Source organism: Vipera berus, assembly GCF_964194415.1.
Source record: "Vipera berus genome assembly, chromosome: 6".
NCBI classification, from domain to species: domain Eukaryota; kingdom Metazoa; phylum Chordata; class Lepidosauria; order Squamata; family Viperidae; genus Vipera; species Vipera berus.
In genome coordinates, this window is record NC_138208.1 from 8804131 (window position 1) to 8815203 (window position 11073).

Sequence of the window (11073 nt, forward strand, 5' to 3'; positions counted from 1 at the left end):
ACCAGCAAACAGATAAACCGACTAGTTCAGTTTGCTAACATAAAGGAACAAACTCCAGACTAGTTTGGGGATGACTAAGAGAGAAGAAAAGGGATGCGTTGGCTCAGTGGGTTAGGACGCTGAGCTTGTCGATCAGAAGGTCGGCAGTTTGGCGGGTCGAATCCCGAGTGCCGCGTAAGAGAGTGAGCGCCTGTTACTCGTCCCAGCTTCTGCCAACCTAGCAGTTCGAAAGCACGTAAAAATGCAAGTAGAAAAATAGGGACCACTACGGTGGGAAGGTAACAGCGTTCCGGGCGCCTTTGGCGTCTAGTCATGCCGGCCACATGACCACGGAGACGTCCTCGGACAAGCGCTGCGTCAGCTTTAAAACGGAGATGAGTACCGGCCCCTAGAGTCGGAAACGACTAGCACGCATGTGCGGGGGAACCTTTACTTTTACCTAAGAGAGAAGAATTCCACAAATTGGTAAAGGGGAAATCTAAGTCCCGCTTTGCCATTTTTTTAAAACTTTAAAAGAAACTTAAATCGACAGAAGGGAGATTAGCAAATAGAAATTTTAGTATAGAGTCTCCTCAGCTTATGATCACAATTGTTCCACCAATTTATCTTGCTTGTGAAGTGAGCTTTCTCCCGTTTTGCCACTTTTCTTGCCACATTCTGTTAAGTGAATCGCTGCAGTTGTTAAGTTGGTAACACGGTTGTTGTTACTAAACTGTTGTTAAGTCAAGGACACCCCCCCCCCCGTTTTAGGACTGGCCTACATTCGCTTACTTATAAGCAGGGCTTTTTTTCTCATAGAACGCTCAGAACGGAGTTCCGGCACCTTTTTTGGATGGAATCTTGTAGGGTAGGCTGTTGTGATTCAGGGTCAGCCTGTGGGTTCGGCATTTGGGTCGGATGATTCAGAGGAGGAGGAGGAGGGGGTGTTGGAGAGGTTGCTGAGGGGGTTGGAGAGCTTGCTGATAAGAGCCCTCAGCCAGGCCCCTCCCACCTAGTCACGACGCAGACCCAGCTGTGTGAGCCTGACAGCGTGGATGAAGATGACCCACAGCTGGCCCTGTTCAAGGACGCCCGACGCAGGAGGCAGTCAATCAGGAGTAAACAGAGGAAGGCAATGGGGCACCTCAGAAGGAGGCAGAGAGAAGCCACGCCCTGAACTGTATAAAAGGGGAATGTGTGGGAGGGCTGGTTTGCTGAAGGCAACCGTTTGAATAGTTCCTGTTTCATGGTTCGTGTTTGCTCTCCTTGCTCTGTTTATGTTTTTATGTTAATAAATTTGGCAGGCTTAGTTCCAGCCTCTTGCCTTCTTGTAAAAGGGGTTGTCCCTGCCTTATCTGCAGGGCCGGTAGCAGGCTGGTACAGAACATAGGCAAGGCAGGTTGTATGACATGTGTGAGTTCCGGCACCTTTTTCTTTTACAAAAAAAGCACTGCTTATAAGTAAAACTTTGGGACTTTCTTGCAGGTTAACATGATTAGGAAAACATACCTGTGTCTGTTTCTAGGTAACAAGGTCCCCAGTTTAACTAAGTCTGTAGTACAATTATTACAGCTACCTGTAAAATCCAGGTCTGCTCAAGGAAATCTTGACAGCTGGATTTCAACCATACATGTATTATGAGTGTAGAGCAGCACAATTAAGGGTAAAATCTATTCTCCATCTATACCAAGCCAGAAGACTTAAGTAAGAGTTGTACGTTAGTGTGTGCGTGTGTGTGTGTTTTAGCTGTGCTGCAGTTTTAAAAATTATTTCAGCCTCCAAAGGACACAAGGTTCACGTCTGGTACTATGGTAACCTTGCCAGAAATGGATTTTGGGCCCTTTGGGGGGGGTGAATGGAGGGGTTTAAAATTTCATAATAGATGAATTCAGCTGAGCACATATCTACTTTGAACCTCTGAAGAATTCGCAAATCAAAACCTCCAAATCCTCCCTAACACTTCTCCAAATTGAAAGCTTCTCTGCTGATTTCAACAGTGGGATTCAAAGGCTGAGGTGTCCTGGTGGGTTGGTTTTCTTGCAGACGTTTCATGACCCAACTAGGGAAGATCATCAGTGCTAGAAGGGAGGAGAGTTTGCTCAGAGACTTGAACTGTGGGGTCCTTGGTGCTCTCTGAGCTTGGTGGTTTTCTTGCAGATGTTTCATGACCCAACTAGGGAACATCATCAGTTCTAAATTTCTAGAGCAGTGATGGCGAACCTTTTAGAGACTGAGTGCCCAAACTACAACCCCAAACCCACTCATGTATTGTCGGGTGCCGGGTGGGTGTGGCCCATTGGGTGGGTGTGGCCCGTTAGGTGGGTGGTGGCTGCAGTGGTAACGGCAGGCTGGGCGGGACTAAAATGTTCAATCAATCAATCCCAAACTTGCGAGATCTTTTATTTTCCCGCGAGAAGTTGAAATTGATTGATTAAACCTTTTTTTTTTTGCACAAGGCAGCGGAGGCCTAAAGTGAAAAGGTTTTATAGGACTGGGACGATGGCGCATGTACCCACAAAGAGGGCTCTGCGTGCCACCTGTGTCACGCATGCCATAGGTTCACCACCATGGATCTAGAAGAGCATTGATGGTATTACCTAGTTTGGGCAACAAAACATCTGCAAGGAAACCACCAAGTTCAGAGAGCACCAAGGGCCCTCCATTTCAACCCTGAGCTACAAATATTCTCCTTTATTGATTTTTTTTCAGAAGCCGAATGTGCCTGTGAGCTACAGCTTCTCTAGCCACGCTTAAGCCACAAACAATGGCTATGCATGAAAAAGGCCATGTGCAGATTGAGAGAATCCCATTAAACCTGAATAGTCCCTTCAGCTGGAAGAATGGGAGACAGATTAAGCGAAGCCAAGCACTCAGAGATAAGTTAATGAACAAATAGCTTGACAATGGCACTAACTGGGAGGCAGCTTCAAACTGAGAATTGTGGTTAAAATCCTCCCCCTCCCCCCCCCAAAAGCCCACTTGACAACTTCCTCTTCAAACAGGTTTTTTGAGCATTTCCAGCTGTTTTAAAAGAGGGTGGAATACTCCCCGAAATATTCTCAAATCTCCAAACACTTTCTGTGGTTTTAGATTGTTAAAATGTCTGTTTTGTTTGCTTGGGGCCAAGAGCAATTTAAGATTGTTGTCTTCTAAGCAAGGGTGTTTCATTCATTTACCACCTCAACTCTAATCTAATTTGGAAAATAAAAGTCCACAAGGACATTTAAAGGAGCTTTTTAAAAATATCTTCTCAGGAGCCAACTGCCTGCTCAGCATTCTTTGAACAGAGCTAAGGGCTGCAAAGAAAACATGAAAACAACAAACCGTCTAGGTTTGTTGCTTCTGAAGTCTCCCATTCAAAGGTCTTCTTCTGCTGAAGAAAATGAATAGTTTTATCCATTTATAGTTTGATTCCATATTCATTAATCTGACAATATTAATGGATTCCAAGGGACTTTTCCAGTGAATAGGCACGGATGGCTGAAGGTCTCAATAACAGAGATGAATTAATTGGGGAGGCATCCTATCCATGGATGCCTCCCCAATTAATTACAGACAGTGCTTGACTTACAATAGGTCATTTAATAACCATTGGAAGTTACAACGGCACTGGGGGAAAATGATTTATGGCCATTTTTCGCACTTATGACCATTGCCACATCCCAGTGGTCATGTGATCAAAATTCAGACACTTGGCAAAGGGACTCATATTTACGACGGTTGCGGTATCCCACGGTCATTGTGATCCTCTTTTGTGACATTCTGGCAGTGGGGAAGCCAGATTCACTTAACAACCCTGCTACCGACTTAACGCCTCCAATGATTCACTTAATAACTGTGGCAAGAAAGGTCATAAAATGGGGCAAAACTCACTTAACAAATATCTCAGTAACATAAATTTTGGGCTCAGTTGTGGAGTCAAGGACTACCTAGTCCACACTATCCAAGACAAAGACGACCAATATGTCTAGGCCAGGGGTAGGCAACCTTGGCTCTTTTATGACTCGTGGACTTCAACTCCCAGAATTCCTGAGCCAGCACGGCTCAGCTTGGAAACCTCTCCCTTTCCCCTCAGCATGGATGGCTCAGGAATTCTGGGAGTTGAAGTCCACGAGTCATAAAAGAGCCAAGGTTGCCTACCCCTGGTCTAATGAAAAGAAGGACTAGGGTTGAGATGATGTCATCTTCCAATATTTGAGGGGCTTCTACAAAGACAAGGGGGTTCACCTATTCTCCAAAGCACCTGAAGGTAGGACAAGAAACAACGGGTAGAAACTAATCAAGGAGAGTAGCAACCTAGAAGTAAGAAGAAATTTCCTAACGGTGAGAACAATCAACCAATGGAATAGATTGCCTTCAGAAGTTATGGATGCTCCATCTCTGGAGGTTTTTAAGAGACTGGACCACCATTTGTCTGAAATGGTATCTCCTGCCTGAGCAGGGAGTTGGACTAGATGACCTCCAAGGTCCCTTCTAACTCTATTATTCTATGTTCCATGTTATTTTGAAGAGACTGCAGCTGTACTTGTCTTTACTTGAATCTATGCATCTACATGTCAAAATCTTCCTGAATGACCTTCAGATTTAGAAGATGTTCAGTGTTAGGATGTGCAAACCAAGGTCTCGCACAGAAATCAAGGATGTTTCTTAGATTATAACAAAAAAAAATAGCCCTAACAGAAGACTACTAATTTCCCATCTATATGTAAGTACAATTCAATGTTTTACACATTTAAGCATAACTTCTGGAATCTTCCCACTGACTTGACTAAGCAGCTCTTACAGCAGTTGCAATATACAACAGAGGGAAATACTTCCAACAGGTTGAAGATTAATAAAATATATTTTTGAAGTCCAGTGAATATAAGCTCTCACCTTTAATGCTCTTCTCTCAGGTAAGAGAAGGGAAAAATCTCTCTGCTTCCATAATAATTCTGAATACAGGTAGTCCTTGACTTATAACCATTTGAAGTTACAACCAAACTGGGGAAAAAAGCGACTTAACGGCTATTTTTCACACTTACATCCACTGCGGCATCCCCCTGGTCACCTGATCATAATTCAGATGCTTGGCAACCGACTCATACTTATGACGGCTGCAGGGTCACGGGCTCATCTGATGCCTTTTTGTGACCTTCTGACAAGCAACGTCAAGGGGGGGGGGGAATTTGCTTAACAACTGTGTTACTAACTTAACAAGTGCTGGGATTCACTTAGCAATTGTGACAAGAGACGTCCGAAAAGGGGGCAAAACTCACTTAACAAATGTCTCGCTTAACGACAGAAATTTTGGGGGCTCAACTGAGTTCGTAAGTCGAGGACTGTCTATCTATTTCAAAAGCGCATGTAGAGGGAGGAAGAAAATCTGGACTCTGTTGGAAGCCCAATAAAAAGGAGCATTTACGTTCATTTTAGGCAAGTCCAAACACAGGAAGAGGAGGGGTTGTTACAGACAGCAGTTGTGAGAAATGTGTTAATAGAACAAAAGTCCAAGTGCAGATCCGCTTTCCATACTTAAATGACCGCAATGCCTCAGGAACAACACCAGGAATCAAAATGCTCATCTATTGTAAGTCCCATTCAGATGTTAACAGCTGTAAAACTCATTTGCAATCCTATAGTATCAAAAAAAACAACAACAACCCAACACAAACTTATTCCTACCTACAAAGCAGTGGAAAATATGCATTTCCACATAACCACAAGCTACGTATATTCTATTGTTGGGCTAATTCTTTCTTTGGCTCTAAAGGAAGACTGAAATAATTCTCCATTTCAAAAAGATCTCCCCCTCTGCCAATCTAGATACATATATGCCAGTCAATATCATGGGATCAGATTTATCAGGGACAAGGACATTTTCCAATCCCTCCCTCCACTGTATATTTTTTCAAAAAAAATAAAAATAAATTCTAGGTCAACCATTCAAATAATATTAATAACAACAACAACAACAACAACAAGGAACAGTTACACAATGTAAAGTCAATCAACTAGTCAGTTTGGCTCTTAAGGACTTGTTTTTCAGTGATTTTCCCCTAGCAAACAAAGACATAAAGAGAAATATGATAACCCCTGATTATAAAACTATCCGAAGCCACTAAAACTTTTTTTTAATGAACATTTTTCCTTGTAACCAACAGTAACCCACCTCAATCATCCGGAAGTGGGGGAGGGGGGGGGAAATTACTTTTGAGAAATCACACATGCTTCTTTTCCCATCTGCAAAATATACTTTTGTAATCTGGATTATAATATACCATTATTTTCTCTTTGGACATCAAAGCCCGATAGTTTTCTTCTTGCACTTTCACAGTTCAGCCTGCTTTTAATTTTTAATTGGTCCCAACGCCACCTAGGCACAACTCAAACCCCCCCCCCAAAAACACACAAGGCAGATTTCCCAACTCAGATACACAAACACATTTTTTATTTTATGTTGTTGGGTTTTTTTTGGGTCCGGAATGCAATTATTTTCCTTGCTCTTCTTCCAATTGTAATGACAGCTCCGCGTAATTCTACAGGGCATTTCCCAAACTGTAGCTTTTTATTTTTATTATTTCTAAACATTCCTCAAGCTCACAAATTCTCCTCCTCCAACAGGCAGGCAGGCAGGCAGTGCTGCTGGTCACGTCAACCTGACATGCCAACCGGTGGGGATAAAAAAAAAAATGCGCACCAGAGCAGAGGATTAAAAACACAGAAAACCCACACCAACTCTGAACTGCAGATCCGTGACTCAGAGAAAGAATCTTTTCCGTTGCTCAATTTTTATTTATTTTTAAAAAGAAATCAGATCCAGCGTCTGCTATCAACAATAGCTTTCTCTCTCCTCCTCCCACACCCCCACACCCCATATCCTATGCAGGCTTACTCAGAACCTAAGTGCTGGGAAACTCAAACGGAGTTAGCAGAAAAGTATGCAGAGGGTGGAAGTCCAAGGTTTTTAATTAAATGGAGGTGGGGAGGGAGAGGGAGAGAGGAAAAAAAAGGAGGATGAATAAACCGCCTCTTCTGCAGAGGTGAAATTGGGAGCTTTCAAGCTCTTTGGGCTGCACGGAGTAAAGATGTAAAGGAATTTCTACTTAGGACTGTCCCATTCAGAAAACGCACCCCGGTCTCCTTTCCCACACGCTGGAAAGCTTCAGCAGCCTTTCCGACAGCTCTCCATTCCACGCCTACAGAGAGACAGAGAGAGCCCCGCTGAATTTACAGCCCGGGTTTCTGAGTTAAAGCTTAAATCGGATCTGAATGCAAAGCAGAGATTTCTCTTTCTTCTTCTTCTTCTTCTTCTTCTTCTTCTTCTTCTTCTTCTTCTTCTTCTTCTTCTTCTTCTTCTTCTTCTTCTTCTTCTTCTTCTTCTTCTTCTTCTTCTTCTTCTTCTTCTTCTTCTTCTTCTTCTTCTTCTGTTCTCTCTCTCTCTCTCTCTCTCTCTCTCTCTCTCTCTCTCTCTCTCTGTCTCTCTCTCTCTCTCAGGAGAGGAAAAGGCTGGATGGCTAAATGGTATCCACAGGGAAAAGGGGACGAGAGGCATGGGGGGAAAAAAGGGGGGGAGGTCCAGAAGGGGAACACTGCAGGAAATGGAGAGGGGAAAAGAGGCAGGAAAAGGAGCGAAGAAGGGATTGGCCAAAGGTGGGAGGAGGAAGGGGCTAAGAGCAGATGCAAGGAAAAGAAGGAAGGAAGGAAGGAAGGAAGGAAGGAAGGAAGGAAGGAAGGAAGGAAGGAAGGAAGGAAGGAGGGAGGGAGGGAGGGAGGGAAGGAAGGAAGGAAGGAGGGAGGGAGGGAGGGAGGGAAGGAAGGAAGGAAGGAAGGAAGGAGACAGGGAAAAGGAGGGAGGGAGGAGAAAAAGGGAGGGAAGGAGGGAAAGAGGGAAAAAAGGAAAAGGAAGGGAGGCAGGGCGACCTCCGAAGTTTCTCCTTACCGCTTCGCCAGGACAAAACTCCCCGAGCCGAGCGAGGAAGCGGCCGCGCCGCCGGACCCCTGCAAGCCGGACTCCCGCCGGCCAGCGCCCCCTTCCTCGGAGACCCTCGCCCGCGGCTCTGCGCCGCCTCCGAACTTCCCCGGGCACGGCGGCTGCGGAACCGGGCTGGACCGAGCTGCAGCAGCAGAAGCAGCAGGAGGAGGAGGAGGAGGAGGAGGAGGAGGAGCGGCGCTCCGGGCAGGCTTCTGCCGAGGGCGGCGGAGCTCGGGACGGGGAGGCGGGCGCTGACCCTCCGGCCAGCTCCTCCCCTCCGATCCTCCGCCTGGCCAGCCGGCTTGCTTCGGCTCGAGGGACGCGCCCGTCCGGCGGCGCTCGGGTTACAGGCGCCGCGCGCCCCCGCTCCGCCTCCGCCGCGCCCGGGACTGCCGCGGGGACGCGCCTCCGCTCGTCCCCGCTTTCCTTTCCAACCCCATTCCCCCCCCCGGGAGGGGATTCCGCGTAACTGGGCTGGGACCCCCCCTTCCTCCCTCCCTCCCAACCTTAAAGCTGGAGCAGGAGCAGGAGCAGGAGGGGAGGACCGGTTCACACGTTCCTAGCCAAGGGGATCTTGCGCGGGGATGCGAATGCTGCTTGGCTAGGAACGTCTGAACCCGTTCCCTTTCCGCCCCTCCTGCTCCTATTGTAGCTTTAAGGGTGGGGGTTCCCGGCCCCGTTACGCGGAGCCCTCCTCCTCCCCGGGGGGGGGGGGCAACACGCGGGTATTTGTTCCCCCGGGATGCGAGTTTTCCTTGGCTGGTGGGATTCCTATCCTGCTTTTCTTTTCCTCCAGACCCTAAGGCGGAGATTGCCCTCCATTTCACGCTCATCCACACGCACACGCTTAATGCCACCGTCGCTGCCTCGGGCGGAGAGGGGGGGGGTGCGATCCAAGCTCCGTTTGGATCGCAGCTCCAGTGAAGTTTCGTGCGTAGCTGGCGGTTTATTTCACTTCGAGCTGCCCGGGACTTTGTGGCTGTTTCTTAAACCAAGGCTGTTCTCACATCCGTGCGGTGAAAGAGCCCGTGTTTCAGACTCCCGCCTCACCCTGAACCAGAAGCTAAGGGACCAGTGCGAAACCGAAACCGAAAGTAAGAAAAAAAAATCGGACCCCGATTGAAGCCTGCAGCTTGCTGGGAAATGGGACTCTAGATTAAACTGGAAGGGCTGTTGTTTTTTTTCCTTCAACCCCTCCCAAAAGGAGTCCTTGAAAGCAGCATTGGCATCTAGCTCTTTATTATTGCCCTGAAAACCACATGGGTGAAATCACCAAAAGTTGAACTTTAAAAAATATTCTTACTTTTTAAAACACAAACTATGGAAAATTGATCACGTTCAGCATCTTGTATAAATTGGCAGGGTTCTTTCTCCCCCCCAAAACAACAACAACAAAAAAAAAACCTGGGCAACTTTAAGAAATGTGATTTCATGTTAGCTGGGAGGATTTGAAATCCGTGCCAGGTTGCCAAACGCTGGTATAAACTAGGTTATCTTAACCATGTTGTCCGAATACTGCCTGAGAAAAGTAGTTGTACGTGTAAATCAAGATTTTGATCCCTCTTCATGTGACTGCTGAAACCTAGGTCAAACATGCCTGCATATACAGTAGTATATTAGACCAGGCGTGGCCTTACCTTAGTAAGGCCACGCCTGGAATTCTGCATCCTGTTTTGGTCACCACATTATAACAAAGATGTTGAGACTTAGGAAAATTGGTATATAGGATCTCCTGCTTGAACGGGAGGTTGGACTAGAAGACCTCGAAGGTCCAAAGTCCCTCCCAGCCTTTGTTGTAAAAAAAAATATGCAAAGAAGAACAACTAAGATGATTAAAGGTCTGGAGACTAAAACATATGAAGAACGGTTGGAGGATTTGGGCAGGGCTTTTTTTCTCATAGAACGCTCAGAACGGAGTTCCGGCACCTTTTTTGGATGGAACCTTGTAGGGTAGGCAAGGCAGGTTGTATGACATGTGTGAGTTCCGGCACCTTTTTCTTTTTTAAAAAAAGCACTGGATTTGGGTATGGCCAGTCTAGAAAAAGGACTAAGTGTGACATCTGCCAATCTAGCAGTTCGAAAGCACGTAAAAATGCAAGTAGAAAAATAGGGACCACTCCGGTGGGAAGGTAACAGCGTTCCGTGCGCCTTTGGCGTCTAGTCATGCCGGCCACATGACCACGGAGACGTCCTCGGACAAGCGCTGGCTCTTCGGCTTTGAAACGGAGATGAGCACCGGCCCCTAGCGTTGGAAACGACTAGCACGTATGTGCGGGGGAACCTTTACCTTTAAGTGTGACATGATAGCAGTATTCCAGTATTTGAGGGGCTGCCCCAAAGAAGAGGGGATCAACTTATTTTCCAAAGCACCAGAAGGCAAGACAAGAAACGATGGGTGGAAATTAACCAAGGAGAGAAGCAACCTGGAATTAAGGAGAAACTTCCTAACAGCGAGGACAATTAAGAGTGGAATAGAAGTTGTGGGTGCTCCATCACCGGAGGCTTTTAAGAAGAGACTGCACAGCCACCAGTCTGAAATGGCACAGGGTCTCCTGCTTGAGCAGGGGGTCGGACTAGAAGACCTCCAAGGTCCCTTCCAGCTCTACTCTGATTGAGAAGTCTTACTTCCGTTCCATTCAAACTTTCATTTCCAGTTCCAATCAAAGTTAGTATATGTTGAAACTGAGCCGAGGAAGTCTTTAGGAAAATGAGATACAGATAGTCCTTGACTTACCGTCACAGTTAGGATCTGAATTTTCCTTTGCTAGATAAGGTCGTTGAGCGAACAGTGCTTGATTTTGCAACATTTTTGTTAAATGAAGAATTATTATTATTATTATTATTATTATTATTATTATTATTATTATTAATTATTAATATTAATTTAATTTGTATACCGCCTTTCTCCCGAAGGACTCAGGGCGGTGAACAGGGCAATACATAATAAAAACAAGATACAAAAATTAAAAATTATTAAAAAGTAATTAGTAAGAATCACTAACTGCAGACGTTAAATGAATCTAGTTTCCCCCATTGTCTGCTTGGCAAAACTTTTTTTAAAAAAAATTTCCTGCACAGCTATGAGAAGGAACATGCAAGAAAAGCAGGTGTATAAATATTTTAAAATTGTTGTGAAATCA

General features: G+C 45.7%; 1 protein-coding gene across 1 annotated transcript in view; it reads right to left on the reverse strand.

The window, feature by feature from the left end:
* Positions 1–8202, reverse strand: part of RASSF8 (Ras association domain family member 8) — a 92275-nt gene extending 84073 nt beyond the window's left edge. Inside the window, exon 1 of the mRNA XM_081330847.1 lies at positions 7901–8202. The gene's annotated coding sequence lies outside the window, so the exon portion shown is untranslated. The remainder of the gene's footprint in view (positions 1–7900) is intronic.
* Between the last annotated feature and the right edge of the window lie 2871 nt (positions 8203–11073).